Source organism: Elaeis guineensis, chromosome 6 (genome assembly GCF_000442705.2).
Source record: "Elaeis guineensis isolate ETL-2024a chromosome 6, EG11, whole genome shotgun sequence".
NCBI classification, from domain to species: Eukaryota; Viridiplantae; Streptophyta; class Magnoliopsida; order Arecales; family Arecaceae; genus Elaeis; species Elaeis guineensis.
Window position 1 is genome coordinate 63,140,534 of NC_025998.2, and position 19,334 is coordinate 63,159,867.

Sequence of the window (19,334 nt, forward strand, 5' to 3'; positions counted from 1 at the left end):
ATTTACCACTCCTGATTAACTTTGGAAAGAGAATATCTCACTATATTTCAATTTAGCAAAACCTAGGCCTGGGTAATCCTCGTGAGGAGTCACGGAATTTATAAAATTTTAAGACACAATAGAGATGACTTATATGAGTGTTGACAATAACTCGAAGTCATCTTGAGCATTATTGGTCAAAAGGATGAGTTATACGGTAACCATGGGTCAGGGTTCTTAGAATGTTGCTTTGCATACATTTGACCTATCTGGACGTCGGGAACCATTGCTAGATGGTTACTTTGACTGATACAAAAATTGATTTCTATACTACCAACTTAGATTCAAACCTATAGAGTCACACACATAAGAAGTTGTAACCTAATCAGATGGTTAATCGACTATTGAGAATTGTTCTAAGGTTAAACGATCAATGTGATTGATGTTTGACCTAATGTAAGTGTTGCAGGAGAATCAATTAGCAATTAGATTGCTAAATGGCTCAATCTGATTAAGTAATTGGACTGAGATCAAGTCTAATTAAATTTGATTCAATTAAAATTAGTTTGGATTTAATTGGATTAAGTCTAATTGGTTTATTGGATAAGCCAATTGCAAGAGAGAACAAGTCTCTGTTTGACTAGGACTTGTATGCACCTAATTCTTAATTAAGTTAGCATTTAAATCAGAATTAAATATAGTTTAATCTAATTTAATTAGACTCTTAGTTAGACTAGAATCATTATTAATTAGGTTGCAATTAATTTGGATTGGATTCAAAGTGTTTGACCTAATCTACATAAGAATCCTAGTTAGACTAGGACTCCATCTCTTCTCTTGCGCCACCTAAGAAATCTCAAGCCCACGCCCACTAATTAATTTTTAGATATTTTTCTATGATATCTACATCCAAGAAATATTATCTCACACCACTTATTCTAGAGATTTGAATCAGATTTGATTTGATTCAATATGGAAAGAGATTTGGCTAATTACGGAAAGTGGTTTAGGTTTATCTTTTTTTTTTTGAAAGAGTCCCTCTTCACAAGGACTCTTCTCTCCTCTCTTGCACCAACTTTTCCCAAGCATATCCCTTCTTTTTGTCACCCCTTTTGTAAGTTATTTCATGCTCTTCATGAAATTTATGAGGGAGGGGGCGTCCAAGAGTTGGACGCCCCATGGACTCCTTGTTAGACTAGGTTTTATGACCTAGTCTACCATATAAAAAGTTGCCGCCCCATATGCTATCAAATAAGAGTCAAAAATTCATGGCTTTTAAATAAAAATAGTAGAGGAGAAAGAGAAAGGCATGGGTGGTTTGAGGCACCAAAACCCTTGGAGGAGAGTCTTCAATCAAGAGATCAAAAATTGATATCTTGTAGAGAGAAAGGTAAGAGAAAAGATTATCTTCTTTCATTATTTTTCTTTCATATTATTCTCTCTTTATTTTTTATGTTTTTTATATGATAAAATTTGAGAGAGAAATAGGATGGAATGGGTGGTTTGAGGTATCAAATTTCTTGGAGAAGAGTCTTCTATCAAGAGATCAAAAGTTGATGTCTTGTAGAAACAAAAGGTAAGAGAGAAGATGTTTTTCTCTAATTATTTTTCTTTTCAGTTTATTTTTTTTTATTTTGTATTTTTATGTGATAAAAATCTGAGAGAGAAAGAGGAATGGCATGGTGGATTCATGATCCAATGAGTTGGGGCATGGTGATCTAATTTTGGATATGATCTGATCATGTTCTGATGAGAGAAGAAGAAGAAAAGAAGGTCTTCCCTTAAGGTTTCTTTTAGAACTCTTGTTCTCCATAAATCATGAGATTTTTCTATGAGAAAAATTAGATATCATAAGATCTAAAAATTTAAAAAATATCTAGAGAAAAAGGTCTTCTCATGTCCTAACATAGAGATGTTCTCAAGACATCAATCATTAATGTACTGAAAGAGAAGATCTGTCTTCTCTTAGGATCTTTTTTTTTTACATATTATTTCTGATTTTAGGGAGGTCAAAAGGTTTGACTTCTCCCTTGTTTCTCCTCATATTCTTCATCTCTTGGAATGTCCAAGAGATCCAAAGAATATTTTTTAGATTAACTATTCGGAGAGATCTGCAAGTAGCTAGCACTTCGAGCGGATCTTCGTTCGATGAACTTTCGATTTTGTTGCAGCATCGTGTGGATCACCTGTAGAGGTCAGACGTGTGTGCAACTTCAAAGATAATAAAAAAAATCAACCATGAAGTTCTCAACCCGCATGAAGGTAAGAGATCTGATCTCTTCTCTTATCTAGATGTGATCTAGGTTTTAGATCTAAAACTGTTTTAGATCTAGGATATTGATTTGATCAATACCAAAGCTTTTATTTTCTGATTTATAAATATAATATGACATGTTATAGATCTTAATTATAAGATTTAATAATTTGATTACATACATTTGTAGATTAAATTATTTAATTTATATATTCTGCTACGTTATATTTTAAAAATATTTTGAAATTAATGCATGAAACCCTACACCTTTTCCAACACTCCTATGTGTTACTTGCATGCCATGCCAGTGTCTCCATATTCCTTGGTTAAGAGGACAACAAATATACATAATACACAATGGCCTATACTTAATATAGCTATCATCCTAATAAAAATATATCATTTGATCATGAACTCAAGATTGAAGGACTAAATGATATATCCTCCTATATCAAATCAAATAATCTTAAGGACTTCATCACATAATAGGAGTTCAAAATAAGATATACATAGTGATGAAAAAATTAAATAATATTTATTAATTCAATAATTCATATACAATTATAATAATAAGCTCAACTATCAATAGACTGATGATTGACTTTGAGATATAATTTCTGACATCATGTAGTATATGTATTCATGAATCATCCAATGAATTAACAAGATGATGATACATATTCTCAAGAGTTGAAAATTTGAGGTATGCATCATTAATGGTTAATTCATAAACTACTTCCAATCATAGGATCAATATGGAGAGGTGATCAATCCAGATGGGTTGTGCATGAATCACTTTCTTATGGATAGATGAGTCTAGAGTCTATAGTGTGGGGACACTAGAGTAAGAGTGCATGTGTTTGTTAAAGAATAAAGATATCAAGCATGACCAGTATGAGAAGTCACTTGGATGTCTACTCACTCATCAGTGATAATTCTCAATGCTATAGTAGTGTGAGTGATTCTTTGACCTGCAATACCTCGGCTATTCATGATGAGATTACTGTAGTTTGACTGTACCATAACTCGATCTCCTAGCCATATAAAGTTTTGAGATATATGTTGGCTACAGTAGGTTCATTGTAGCAATAAGATATATACCTAGATGGAATCTATCAATCTTAATAGAAAAGAAGAAGTCCTATGTGATTCACGAGACTAAGTTCGGAAAGTCTTTGACCAAAGTAAGTATGAATACTAAAAAAGAGTTTCTACGAAAATTCACAAATAAATTCGAATTGAGCCAATTTGCATATGATAGACGATGGAGTTTGATGAATTTTTCATAATCTCTATCTTATCAGAATTCACGATAGAAGAACTGAATCATATGGTAACTACATCCAGAGGTTTATTACTTTCATTCTATTAGAATATCACTACATACTGCTAGGTGTCATTGATGGATCATGAGACTTGTTAGCGTTATCTTGATAATCGATGACTCTTAATGGATAGAGTTGGAATTATTTCAATCCATTGAAAGAAGTTTCAATGATATTTTGATAGAGATCAAAATATATATCACTACCAGACAAAATAGAACCTATAGGATCATACACAAAAGAGGTCTTGACTGATCGGGATGTCGAATAGTAATTTTGAATCGCAAAAAGATCTAATTATCAATTTGACTGATGATTAGATTTATATCTAAAAATTATATGAAGGGCTTACTAAGAGTTAGTAAGTTATAGGAGGACTAATTTATAAATATTGTTAATTATTTGATTTGATCAAATATGTATTGAATTAAATCAGATCTAATCGGATTGGATTTGGTTTAATTTAGATTTTCTAGTCCAAATAGGATTTGGACTTAATTCCTAATTGGGTTTGACTTAATTTAGATTTAAACTGAATTCGAAATCGATAGGAATCAAGTTTGAAAACCAGAGTACCATCAGACTGGGACTCTCTCCCCTTATCCATCCTTATATGGGATGCCTAACCAGATTTTAGCATTGAAAATATGGTGCAAGGGAATGGCGCACAAGGAGGGTGGCGGCAACATGGGTGAAGAGTCCTCTTTTAAGGACTCTAACAAACTCCATCTAAACCCTAACCAACTCCTATTTAAAAGGAGATAAAGGGGGCACCTCCACAAGTGATCACATGGTGAATTTAAGAGAATTGTGGCATGTAAGAAAGAAAAGAAAAGAAGGGCGTGCGAGAAGTTTGTATTGGAATTTTGTGTAGGGTGCATGCATGTGTATTTCAAAATTTTTTTTTAAAATAATATGGTAAAATTAAGATTAAAATATCTTTTAATCTAATACATGCATGCATAAAATATAGAATACATGGATCTACTTCATATGCTGAAATTGAACACATACTAAATTTTATGCTCAAATTAAATATGTGATCGAATCATATACCTGTTTTATAATTTTTTTCTTCAAATCTAGATCTGAAAGAAGGTAGATTCTTTCTTAACCATGTAAGTATCCGATCTCTGTGGGTATCCACTTGGGATCAGTCTAGAACAGTCTTCTATAGTGTTGATCTTTCTTCCTCAAGAATGATCATCTAGTAAATCTGAACGAAGCCTGAGTCACGATCAACTCTTTGACCCTTTCTTTGATCTTTTTCTTCTCTTCTTTTCTTGTTCTCCTTCTCTTGATTATGAAGTAATCAAGGTCTACAAACCTACAACCAAGAGGGACACCCAAACACCTTTTGGGCATGGAGATCGAGGATGCCAACAAGCTTGGGCATTGGAATTAGAAAGGAGAAGAGTGGGAGGTGTGGGGAGGCTTTTGGAGACTTGGCACTTACTGGAATTCTAATGATAAGACCCTTAGAGAAGGACCCTTTAAATAGATAAAAGGTTTGAATCCTATTCAAAACTAAACAGCCCTTTAATGCAAGTCCTACTCACATTAGGAATCCTTGTAGCTCTCAATCTTTGACCACCCTTAGGAGAAGCATGTGGTGCCAACACTTGATGCCCTTTGTCCCACTCTCTCACACACCACATAGGGCTTATGGGACACCCCTTATTGGTCCTACACATCATCTGTTAAGTGGGCATGCCCAACTTGATCAAATCAAATGGTGCCCCACTAAAAATAATTAAGGAATGAATCAAGGGTTTGAACCCTTAATCCATAGGATCCAAAATCTTAGGCACCCAACAATTGAAGCCCAATGAATCTAATTTATTTAGATTATTAATAGATAATTAATTCAAATTAATCTTATCAAATAAATAATTCAAGTGTAAAGAGAATTAGATTCAACCTTGTGCTAGCAAGATTATCCTAAATCCAATAGGATTTCTCTAAATCCAATTGAGACTTCATAAATCCAATTGCTATTCTAGATCTAATCCCTTTGTTGTGTGACCCCATAGGTTCAATTCTATCTAGTAGTGAGATATACTATGATTTCTATCATAGTATCATTGAAATTTTTTCAATGGATCGAAACGATTCCACTCTAACTCAATAAGAATTTTTGATCCTAAACAGCCCTAGTGAGCTCTCACAATCCACCACTGATACCTAGCAGTATGTAGTGGCAATCCAGCGGAATCAAAAAAAAATCTCAAGATGTACTTTACATGTGATTCAGTCCCTCTATCATGAGTCATGACTAGATGGTAGGTCATAGATAAATTGTCAAACCTCATCATTAGTCATATGATAGATTCAATTAGCTCAAGTCCAATTGTGATCCTCATGAAAAAAATTTTTTATTAAATACACTGCTGTGGCCACAGACTCTTGGACTTAACCTCTCAAATCTCATAGGACTACTTCTTTCTATCAAGATCAATAGATTCTATCTAGATGTGCATCCTACTCCTATGGTGGACCAACTGTCGCCAATATCTACTACAAAAACTCAATGAGGTCATATTGATGTATCAGTCAAACTCCAACAGCCTCACTGTGAGCAACCATGCCATCGCAAGTCAAAAGATCATTCACACAACTACAGTATCGAGATGATTACTGATGATTGAGTAAAAATCTAAATGATCACTTATATGGTCACGCTCAGTACTAGTTATTCTCTAACAACTATCCGTATTTATCGCTCAGTATCTCTACACTGTAGACTAGAGACTCATCTATCCCAAAAGAAGTAATCTGTGTATCGATCTATTCGGATCGATCATCATCCTCATACTGATACTATGATCAAGAGCAATTTAAAAATTTTATACATGCCTTTAATTTTCAACTCTTTGAGAATATGTATTGAAGTATTAATTCTATGGATGATTCAAGGACACATCACACTTGAATAAAAATAAAACTTACCTTTTTATTAATTAAATTAATATTTTAAGTATAAAATTATATCCTAGAGTTATTACAATATGTCAGTCATATTTGCTTCTAGGACATACATCCAATAATCTCTCACTTAGATTAAAGCCAATTGGCCACTAATCTAAATCCCATCTTCTCAAGGTGAACTTTCATCTTTGACTAGCTCAATTATTTTGTTAGCGGGTCTGCCACATTATTTGCAGAGTCTACTTTTCTCACTTTGACATATTTCTTTTCAAGATAGTCGTGTATGATATGAAACCATCATTCAATGTACTTTAATTTCTAATGAGATCTCAGCTCCTTAGCGAGTGCTATGGCTCTATTGTTATCGTAGTAGAATAGTATGGCATCCGATGTCATTACCCAAGCTCCACGATGAACTTCTTGAACTAGAAACCTTCCGTTGTAGCATCCGAAGTAGTGACATATTCAGCTTCTGTGGTTGAATCTGCTATGATGGATTGCTTGGAACTCTTCCAACTGATCGTGCCACCACTATATACGAACACATATCCTGATATAGACTTTCTATCATCAAGATCAAATATAAAGTCTGAATCAATATACCTCTCGACTCAATTCAGAATCTCCTTCAAAGACTAAGAACAAATCTTTAGTTCTTCTCAAGTATTTAAAGATGTTCTTCATAGCTGTCTCGTGCTCCTCGCTTAGATTCAACTGATACCTACTCGTGACACTCACAGTAAAGATAATATCAGGTCAAGTACATAGTATGGCATATATGAGACTTTTTATGATCGAGACATAAGGAATCCTACTCATGCACTGAATTTTCTCAAATGTGGTCGGATACATCATCTTGAAAAAATGAATACCATGCCTAAGAGGTAAAAGTCCTCTTTTAGAATTTTTTATGCTGAACCTCTTCAGCACTTTTTCTATATACAATTTTTGTGACAGGTCTAGCATCTTTTTAGATCTATCCCTATAGACCTTTATTCTAAAAATATAGAATGCTTCTCTAGACTTTTATGAAAAATTTCTTAGACAACCATATTTTGATCGAGGTCAGTATAAGAATATCATTCTTAATGAAGAGAATATCATCCACGTACAATATGAAGAATGTTATTGGGCTCCCACTGATCCTCTTATATACACAAGTTTTTTTTTTTTTTGATAAAATTAAATAATTTGATCGCTTCATCAAAATGAAGATTTCAACTTTGAGAAGCTTGCTTTAATCCATATATGAACCTTTACAACTTGCAGACTCGATGATTACCATCACCTGATGTGAAATCTAAAGGCTGCTCCATATAGATATCTTTCTCAAGATATCCATTTAGAAAAGCAGTTTTCACATCCATCTGTCAGATTTCATAATCATAATAAGCTGCAACAATAAGCAGTGTGCGGATGGATTTTAGCATGGCTACGTGCGAGAAGGTTTTCTGATAGTCAATGTCTTCATGCTGACTATAACTTTTTATCATAAGCCTAGATTTATAGATTTTTATTTTACCATCAGTACCAATTTTTTTTTTATAGATCTATTTACACCCAATAGATACTATACCTTCAGATAGATCTACTAAGGTGTGGGAAAATTTAGTGCAGGGGTAATATGGTAATTTTAAAACTTTTTCAAAATCATGATTTTACAGTAAAAAATATTAATTAATCTAATTAGTTAACATGAATTTACCCTACACTAGGATCTAAATATGATATATAGCATGCATGCATTTAAATTTGAAATTCAAATTTGAACAATAAACACTTTATTGTAATGTGTTCAAAATACAATATCTTTGTGCGGATAGTAGATCGCCGTAATCAGATCACCGTCGGGAGAGTCTGATCATCGCAATGTAGCCACACAGTGTATCTGGCCTCTGCAGATCATCCACACAAAGCTTCCAATCTGATCGACTCCTCATGAGTGGTAGCTCGTTGTAGAGCCCTTTTGATGGCCGATGCTGATCGAACTCCTTCGATCGATGTCTGTCGATTCTTTGGATGCTCTGGATCATCAACAGATGTGCTTGACAAGATGTTGAAGATCTCTCTAAGATTTTGTGGGCTCACGACACTCGTAGCTCACTTTCTCACTTCCCGAACCTCAGGCTAAAACTCTAGGGAACTCACCGAAAACCTTGCACCCACTTTTCTTTCTTTTCTTTCTTTTTCTCTTGGAAGGATATGGACTTTCTTCTCACGCACAAGACTTCTCACACCCCAAAATTTTCTCCAAAAATCTTCTTCTTGCATTCCCCACTCTTCTCCTCCTTTTATAACAACGTCAAACGTCTTATCCAAAAGAAAGGATAAAGATGAGTAATTGTACATTTGAATTCAAATCAAATTTTGAATTCAAATGGACACCAACTCATCCCTTATCTACTAAAGATGTGAGGCATGGCTTAAATTATGCATGGAGTGATTTCATGAGAAACTTTTTCTCATGTAATAAATGGGACGTAAAAAAAGGGATAAGGTGCAAAGATTGATTGCCCATTCAAATTCAAACTTTATTTTGAATTTGAATGGCCAACCAATCATCTTTATCCATTCATATGGCACATTAAAGTGGGGTGTGGAGAGGGCTTGACGTGAGAAAAAAATTCATGAGAAGTTCCTTCTCATGAATTCCAATGGTTGCAATGGAAGTGAGGTGGCGCATGGAGATTGGGTCAAGGTGGTTTAATTATTTAAACCAACCTAATTGAACCAAATAAGTTAGGTCCAATTAGACTAATTTAAATCTAACTAAATTAGGTTTAATTAGGCTCAATAAAATTCTAATCAAATCAAGAATTGACTAAGCCCAACCCCCGATCAAATCAGGGACCAAACCATTTTGACGATTAGGTCAACTCTTAACCTAATCGGGTCAAATCCAACTAAATCCAATTCAATTGGACTTGATTCAAAAAATAATTACTCAATCAAATTAAGTTAATTAGTGATCAAATCACTAATTAAATCTCTCATAAATACTTAATCCAAATCAGATGGGCAATCGAGCATCAGAATTCATCGATATGTAACCCTGATCGAAAAGTCCCAACCAGTGGGACTCTTGACCCCGGTACCCATAATGTGTGGAACTCGTGATCAGAGAATCCTAATTCTCGATCACTGAGTCCCAAACATGTAGGATTCTACATCAGCCATCAGATCAGATAGGAACCTCTAATGTGTGTGACCCCACAGGTTCGAACCTAAGCCGGTAGCACAGAAACCAATTCCTATACTAATCGAAGTGACCATCTAGCAATGGTACTCGACGTCTGGATAGGTTGAATAGTCGCAATCGCAACACTCAGAACCTACATGAATATGGTTACTATATAATTCATCCTTTTGACCCCTGTGTTTAGGACAACTCAGGGTTAAACTGTCAATCCTGATCAGATCATCTGAATCATGCTCAACTCAAACAGTCCTGTGACTCCTCACAAGGACTACCCTGGCCAAGGTTTTGCTAAATTAAAATATGACTGTACACAGCTCCTAAACTGGAGTGGTCAATCCCATCTTGACACACGCACCGATAAGTCAAGTACTTGACTACACCCAGCGGCCTTCCGTCACTGAATTAGAAATTCAGGTAGTCCAGTGCCTAAGTACAGTGAGTTGCTTGCAAGTCACCGTGGTGGTCTCAGGTTGGAGGGATATTTATACCCATATTCCATTGGAGCAAATCTTGACAGCAGAAATAGCTCCGGAGTTGGTCACGTTCAGTGCAGATGTACCCTTACATCTCACCTGTATGCCATACTAGTGTCTCCACACTCATTGGTTAAGAGAACAACCAACCTATATGACACACAATGACCTATGCTTGATAAACGTTGTCGTCCTTGGTAACAACGTATCATTTGGTCGCAAACAGATTTAAGGACTAAATGACAAATCCTCCTTTGTCGAGTCTAAATAGTCCTAAGGACTTCACCACAACATAGGAGTTCATTAGAAGATGAAATATTTTGTGATGAAAAATGCCAAAATAATTTTTATTAATTCATAATTCATGTACAAATATAAAAATGAGCACAACCGTCAACAGGCTGACGATTGACTTTGGGACACTATTCCCAACAATCTCCCACTTGGCCTAAAGCCAATCGGTGCAGTATCTAATACCCATCTTCGACTTGTAGTTGTCGAACTCCTTCACCGCAATGGCTTTAGTGAATGGGTCAGTCAGGTTCTCCTTCCCGTCGATCTTTTGAAGATCGACGTCACCTCGATCCACAATTTCTCGGATGAGATGGTAGCGACGCAGAATATGCTTCATTCGATAGTGTGCCTTTGGTTCCTTCGCCTGAGCAATGGCCTAGAGCTGTCACAGTAGAGCAGAACTGGACCAACAAGGGAGGGTGCTACTCCGAGCTCGGTGATGAATTTCTTCAGCCACACTGCTTCTTTGGCAGCATCTGATGCAGCGACATACTCCGCCTCGCAAACTGAATCAGCCACTGTGTGCTGCTTGAAACTTTTCCAGCAGATAGCCCCACCATTAAGAGTAAAAATAAATCCCGACATACTTTTGCTGTCATCGTGATCAGACTGAAAACTAGAGTCTATAAACCCTATAAGTCTCAAGTTCGATTCACCATAAACAAGCCACTGGTCCTTAGTATTTCTTAAATACTTCAGGATGGTTTTAACAACCTTCCAGTGATTCTCTCCTGGATCAGATTGGTATCTACTCACTACCCCTAGTGAGTATGCCACATCTAGTCGTGTACATATCATGGCGTATATGATAGATCCCACTACCGAAGCATATGTAATCCTACCCATACGCTTTCTCTCTTGAGGTGTTGTCAGATAATCCCTCTTTGAGAGAGAAATTCCATGGCCTATCGGAAGATAGCCTTTCTTGGAATTCTTCATGCTGAACCTCTTCAGCATAGTATCAATGTACGTGGACTGAGATAAACCAAGCAACCTTTTAGATCTATCCCTATAGATCCTCATCCCTAGGATGTAGGAAGCTTCTCCCAGATCCTTCATGGAGAACTGTAACGACAGCCAAATCTTTATTCCCTGTAATGCAGGGACATCATTCTCAATTAAGAGAATGTCATCCACATACAATACAAGAAATACTACTACTGGACCATTAGCCCACTTATAAATGCATGGCTCTTCTCCGTTCTTAATGAAGCCATACGTCTTGATCATCTTATCAAAATGTATGTTCCAACTCCGTGATGCCTGCTTAAGTCCATAAATGGACCTCTGTAGCCTGCACACCTTAGACTCATCTGTGGATGTGAATCCTTCAGGTTGTATCATCTACACCTCTTCATCCAACTCTCCATTTAGGAAAGCTGTCTTCACATCCATCTGTCAGATTTCATAGTCCAGATAGGCAGCTATCACAAGCATAATCCGAATGGATTTGAGCATTGCCACCGGAGAAAATGTCTCGTCATAGTCTATACCATAACGTTGACGATATCCCTTGGCAATCAAATGGGCTTTATAGGTTTTCACCTTTCCGTCTGCGCCTCTCTTCATCTTGAAGACCCACTTACACCCTATGGATTTTACTCCTTCGGGTGGGTCAACCAATGTCCACACATCATTGACCTTCATGGACTCCATTTTGGATTTCATGGCCTCTAGCCATTTCTCAGAGTCGGATCTTTGCATTGCATCTATGTAGGTGATCGGATCCTCATCATTTTCATCAAGTTCGATAGGATCGTCGTCCCAGACCAAGAAACCATAGTATCTGTCCAGTTGATGTGGTACTCTACCAGATCGCCTTAAGGGTGCTTGAACAATGGGCTCCAGATCTGATCTAATCAATTCCGGTTCAGGTTCAGCAACTTGTGTCAGTTTTTTCACCTGCCGAACTTCGTCAAGTTCGATCTTAGAGGCAACAGTCCCTTCACTAAGAAATTCCTTTTTTCAAAAAGATTGCCTTAAGGCTGACAAACACTTTTTGCTCATCAGCTAGGTAGAAGTAATACCCTTTGGTCTCTTTTGGGTACCCTATAAAATTATACTTGTCAGACCTAGGTCCAAGCTTGTCCGTAGTTAAACGTTTAACATAAGCCGGACACCCCCAAACCCTAAGATGCGAGAGTACTGGCTTACATCCTATCCATATCTCATATGGCATTTTGGTTACAGATTTACTCAGAACTCTATTTAGAAGGTAACAAGCTGATTCGAGCACATATCCCCAGAGAGAGATCGACAGACCAGCAAACCCCATCATGGATCGAACCATGTCCAACAAGGTCCGATTCCTCCTTTCAGATACACCATTATGTTGTAGTGTTCCAGGAGGAGTCCACTGAGAGAGAATCCCATTCTTCCCAAGATATGTCAGAAAATCATTGGAAAGGTATTCATCTCCTCGATCAGATCGAAGAATTTTAATACACTTTCCAGTTTATTTTTCTACCTCATTTCGGAATAGTTTGAACATTTCAAACGACTCCGATTTATGCTTCATTAAATAGACATACCCATACCTCGATAGGTCGTCTGTGAAGGTTATGAAGTAGAAATATCCACCTCTTGCACTTGAGCTCATGGGTCCACATATATCAGAATGTACCAAACCCAAGAGTTCACTGGCTCACTCACTTTTTTCAGTAAAAGGTGATTTGGTCATTTTACCAAGAAGACAGGACTCACAGGTTGGAAATGATTCACAATCACCTACTTCAAGAATTCCTTCTTGAGCCAACCTGTTTATCCTGTTCTTATTGATATGACCTAGCCTATAGTGCCAAAGGTAGACTTCTGACACATTATCTATTCTAGGACGTTTACCGAAGGTTTGAACCACATTAACAAGTTATGATAGAAAGTAAATTCTATTATTAAGTGGTCTAACAAACATTGTAACACCATTCAAAATGATATTGCAAACATTTCTTTTTATTAAAAATTGATAATCGTTCATGACCAAAAGGTCTACAGAAATAATATTTAATAAAAAGCTTGGACAATAGTGACATTCACTCAGAATTATATTTCGAGAATTGATTACAAGGTTCATGATTCCTAATGCTAGAACTGAAACTTTGCTTCCATCTCCAACGTTCAGAAATCTATCACCTTCATCAAATCTCCTACTGACCTGCAGACCCTGCATCGAATTGCAAATATGATAAGGGCTTTCGGTATCCAATACCCAGGCAGTAGTATCACAAATAGAAAAGTTGCAAGGTATTATCATATAAGTACCTTGCTTCTTCTTTGGCCTGTTCGGGTCCAGTGAGGCAATGTATAGAGGACAATTCCTCTTCCAGCGTCCCTACTTCTTGCAAAAGAAGGACTCCATCTGGCTCTGATCAGGCTTGCACTTCTTGGTCTGACCATGTGCAGACATCCCAACATGCGGTTGCACCTTCTTATTCTTCTTCTTCTTGTTCTTCTTCCCTTTCTTAAAGGGTCGAAGACCAGAAGAAGACCCTCCCATAATATTTATCGACTTCTTATGGAGCTGGTGGTCCTTCTCAAAGTTCTGCAGCAACCCCAACAAGCTGTGGTAGTTCACTGCAGGCTTTATCATTCGAAAATGAGTAAGGAAGGGAAGGTAGGACTTGGGCAGAGAATTAAGGATCGCATCCTTACCGAGCTGCTCATGCAGGGAAAAGCCCAGTTTACTTAGGTGCTCAATCATTTTGATCATGTACAGTACATGATCAGTGACTGAGGCTCCATCCCTCATCCGAGCATTGAAAATGGCACAACTAGTTTTGTGCCTTTCAACGTCGTCAGGCATGCCAAAAGAGTCGTTCAATATTTAAAGCATCTCCTGTGGTTGGGCATTCTCGAACCTGCGGCTGAACTCATCATTCATTGCCGCCAGCATAATGCACCAAACGGTGGTGCGGTCGTTGAGCCACTTCTAATAATTGTCTCGGACCGTCCCTCTAACGTTCGGGGCTGGCTCCTCAGGTGCCAGATCCGTTACTACATAAAGGATCCGCTCATGCTCAAGGATGATTTTTAATTTTCGATACCAGCTATCAAAATTAGGTCCCATAAGCTTGTCATTATCTAATAATGATCGGAGGGACAGGGTAGTGGCCATAGCTGCATAAAGAAAAATCAGACCTCTATTAGTACATAAATTATAAATACTAAAGACTTGGACTTTAGTCTAAAGTTTCTCCCAGTATTTTTACGAACTAGTAGCCTCAACCTCCAATTCGAGGAATTACTTTAATTCCTTAGTGGGTACTAAAATCCACACAGACTACACATGAGCCCAACTTTGGTTGGTCAACCCATGTGCATCTATGGGTAGGTTCATAACCAGTTGTTTCTCTAAACAACTTCTAGTAATTGATTTTGCCTCAGAACCTAATCAGTAGGCTTTGGCCTCCACTGAAAAGATCTGGTTAAGTCCAACCATTAACATGATTTGATTTGATGAATCGGATCAATAAATGATCAGACCCGACTTTGGCCGGCCAACCTGATCACCATCAGAAAGACTCAAACCAAATTATCATATTATGAATGATAATTCCATTAGTCAATAAGCACCAGGCCTTTGGGCCTCCAATGATTATTAAACTAATGGACTCATTATCACTCACTTAATGGGAGGCTATGACTTAGTTATCAATATAACTTAATCATTTTTAGGGACCTAATAATTTTTGAGGATTTTATTAAAAGATAGATGAGAAGAAAATATCCAGCCAATTTCAATCCTCCCACTGACTTCACCAAGTCAGATTAAAAAGGATTTAATTAAAGCTGGCATTAGGAGCACCTAAATCAATCAAATTGATTTACCTAATGACATGGGTGAGCCCTAATCACCAAGTGATCTAATCAAAATCTAATTCACCAGGTTGACCAGGTAAGTGAGATCAATGGTGGGGATAAGCCATTAACTCGTCAGAGATCGAATCACTGCGAATAGCTCCCACTTAAAAACCACTGGTCAAACTGCCAAACTTACCTTAGACACCAACCGGTTCATTAGTTTTAATTTGATCAACTTAGTAAATAGGGTTCCACCGCGTAGCCATAAATTAAGTCTATCTTGGTCTAGTTAAAGACATGGACCCATTCAACTACAACTATTGGAGTTGAGTCTAGAGTATCCTTAACCTAATCTAATTCAACTTTTGATTAGATTTGACCAATTACTCTAATTTAGTTCATTTCTTTAAGCTAACCTTAGGTCTAACCCAATTATGGATCTAATCCATCTAACCCATTAACCCACAAGTTTATGCAATTGTCTTAGGTCTTAATTCACAATTCTAGACCTACTAGACAACACTTAATTCTTTTAATTAAGTATTTGGGCTGATGGATCAGGGTTTGGCATTTCGAAAATAATTTTCAAATTTGAAAGATTTTATTTTTTGTTCATCAAATATGTTGACTCATTTCACAAATAGATCGCACATTTCATAAATAGCAATCCTATTGCTAATTACATAACAGAAAATAACTTAATCAAAATAAATCATGAATATTTCTTTAGATCTAATCTAACACATTCATGATAAATTTTATAATTGAACCTTTACATCTTAATTTCTTTTGCTACTTCATCTGTATGGGATATAATTGCAGCGGCACCCCTACCGCCATAGGAGACCCCATCGAATGGAAGGCGAGGGCCTTTAAACCCTACTTTTCTCCTATGATCGGACGGCCATGGCAACCAACCCAATTCGATTACTTGCTACTTGGATCAAGTATATCTAAATATACCAATTTCAAAATTTAAATTTTAAATTTTAAATTTCAAACAAATTTTAAATTTCAAATTTTAAATTTTTGAATTTCAAATTTTGAATTTCAAATTTTGAATTTCAAATTTGAAATTTCACCCAAATTTCAAATTTCAAATTTTAAATTTCAAATTTTGAATTTTGAATTTTGAATTTCAAATTTTAAAATTCAAAATTCAAATTTTGAATTTCAAATTTTTTTGAATTTTGAATTTCGAACAACTTTCAAAATTCAAATTTCAAATTTTAAATTTTAAATTTTTGAATTTTGAATTTCAAACAACTTTCAAAATTTAAATTTTAAATTTTAAATTTCAAATTTCAAATTTAAATTTTTAGATTACAACTTAATCTACGCATGCAAATATATATATCATATCTAAGAACCCGCTCTGATACCATTTGTGGAGAAATTCAATGCAGGGGTAAAATGATAATTTTAAAACTTTTCAAAATTATGATTTTATAATGGAAAAATATTAATTAATCTAATTAGTTAACATAAATTTATCCTACACTAGGATCTAAATATGATATATAGCATGCATGTATTTAAATTTAAAATTCAAATTTGAACAATAAATACTTTATTGTAATGTGTTCAGAACACAATACCTTTGTGCGGATAGTAGATCGTCGCAATCAGATCACCATCGGGAGAGTCTGATCATCACGATGCAGTCACACAGTATGTCTAGCCTCTGTGGATCGTCCACATGAAACTCTCGGTCTGATCGACTCCTCACGAGTGCTAGCTCGTTGTAGAGCCCTTTTGATGGTTGATGCTGATCGAACTCCTTCGATCGATGTCTGTCGATTTTTCGAACACTCCAGATCATCAACAGACATGCTTGAGAGGATGTTGAAGATCTCTCTGAGATTTTATGGGCTCACAACACTCGTAGCTCACTTTCTCACTTCCCGAACCCCAGGCTAAAACTCTAGGGAACTTACCGAAAACCTTGCACCCACTTTTCTTTCTTTTTCTCTTGGAAGGATATGGACTTCCTTCTCACGCACAAGACTTCTCACACCCCAAAATTTTCTCCAAAAATCTTCTTCTTACATGCCCCACTCTTCTCCTCCTTTTATAACAACGTCAAACGTCTTATCCAAAAGAAAGGATAAAGATGAGTAATTGCACATTTGAATTCAAATCAAATTTTGAATTCAAATGGATACCAACTCATCCCTTATCCACTAAAGACATGAGGCGTGGCTTAAATTGTGCATGGAGTGATTTTATGAGAAACCTTTTCTCATGTAATAAATGGAGCGTAAAAAAAGGGATAAGGTGCAAAGATTGATTGCCCATTCAAATTCAAACTTTATTTTGAATTTGAATGGCCAATCAATCATCCTTATCCATTCATATGGCACATTAAAGTGGGGTGTGGAGAGGGCTTGGCATGAGAAAAAAATTCATAAGAAGTTCCTTCTCATGAATTCAAATGGGTGCAATGGAAGTGAGGTGGCGCATGGAGATTGGGTCAAGGTGGTTTAATTATTTAAACCAACCTAATTGAACCAAATAAGTTAGGTCCAATTTGACTAATTTAAACCCAACTAAATTAGGCTTAATTAGGCTCAATAAAATCTTAATCAAATCAGAAATTGACTAAGCCCAACCCCCGATCAAATCAGGGACCAAACCATCTTGACGATTAGGTCAACTCTTAACCTAATCGGGTCAAACCCAACTGAATCCAATTCAATTGGACTTAATTCAAAAAATAATTACTCAATCAAATTGAGTTAATTAGTGATCAAATCACTAATTAAACCTCTCATAAATACTGAGTCCAAATTTGATGGACAATCGGGCATCAGAATTCATCGATATGTAACCCTGATCGAAAAGTCCCAACCAGTGGGACTCTTGACCCCGGTACCCATAATGTGTGGAACTCCTGATCAGAGAATCCTGATTCTCGATCACTGAGTCCCAAATATGTAGGATTCTACATCAGCCATCAGATCAGATAGAAATCTCTAATGTGTGTGACCCCACAGGTTCGAACCTAAGCCGGTAGCACAGGAACCAATTCTTGTACTAATCGAAGTGACCATCTAGCAATGGTATCCGACGTCTGGATAGGTCGAATAGTCATAATCACAATACTCAGAACCTATATGAATATGGTTACTATATAATTCATCCTTTTGATCCCTGTGTTTAGGATGACTCAGGGTTAAACTGTCAACCCTGATCAGATCATCCGAATCGTGCTCAACTCAAACAGTCCTGTGACTCCTCACAAGGACTATCCTGGCCAAGGTTTTGCTAAATTGAAATATGACTGTATACAGCTCCTAAACTGGAGTGGTCAATCCCATCTTGACACACACACCGATAAGTCAAGTACTTGACTACACCCAGCAGCCTTCCATCACTGAATTAGAAATTCAGGTAGTCCAGTGCCTAAGTGCAGTGAGTTGCTTGCAAGTCACCGTGGTGGTCTCAGGTCGGAGGGATATTTATACCCATATTCCATCGGAGTAAATCTTGACAGCAGAAATAGCTCCAGAGTTGGTCACATTCAGTGTAGATGTACCCTTACATCTCATCTGTATGCCATACCAGTGTCTCCACACTCATTGGTTAAGAGGACAACCAACTTATATGGCACACAACGACCTATGCTTGATAAACGTTGTCATCCTTGGTAATAACGTATCATTTGGTTGCGAATAGATTTAAGGACTAAATGACAAATCCTCCTCTGTCGAGTCTAAATAGTCCTAAGGACTTCACCACAACATAGGAGTTCATTAGAAGATGAAATATTTTGTGATGAAAAATATTAAAATAATTTTTATTAATTCATAATTCATGTACAAATACAAAAATGAGCACAACCATCAACAGACTGACGATTGACTTTGGGACACTATTCCCAACATAAGGTTCATACTTAGTTCGAGTGTATTGAGTCAATTTCTAACTTCATTGCATCTAATCATTTCATAAAATCGATGTCAGATATTGTCTCATCAAAGGTATTAGGATCATCACCATGACCCTTATCTCGCATAAGGAATATTTTTTCTACTTCCACCATAAGCATACTCATGTATCTTTCAGAAGGATAACCCTACTAG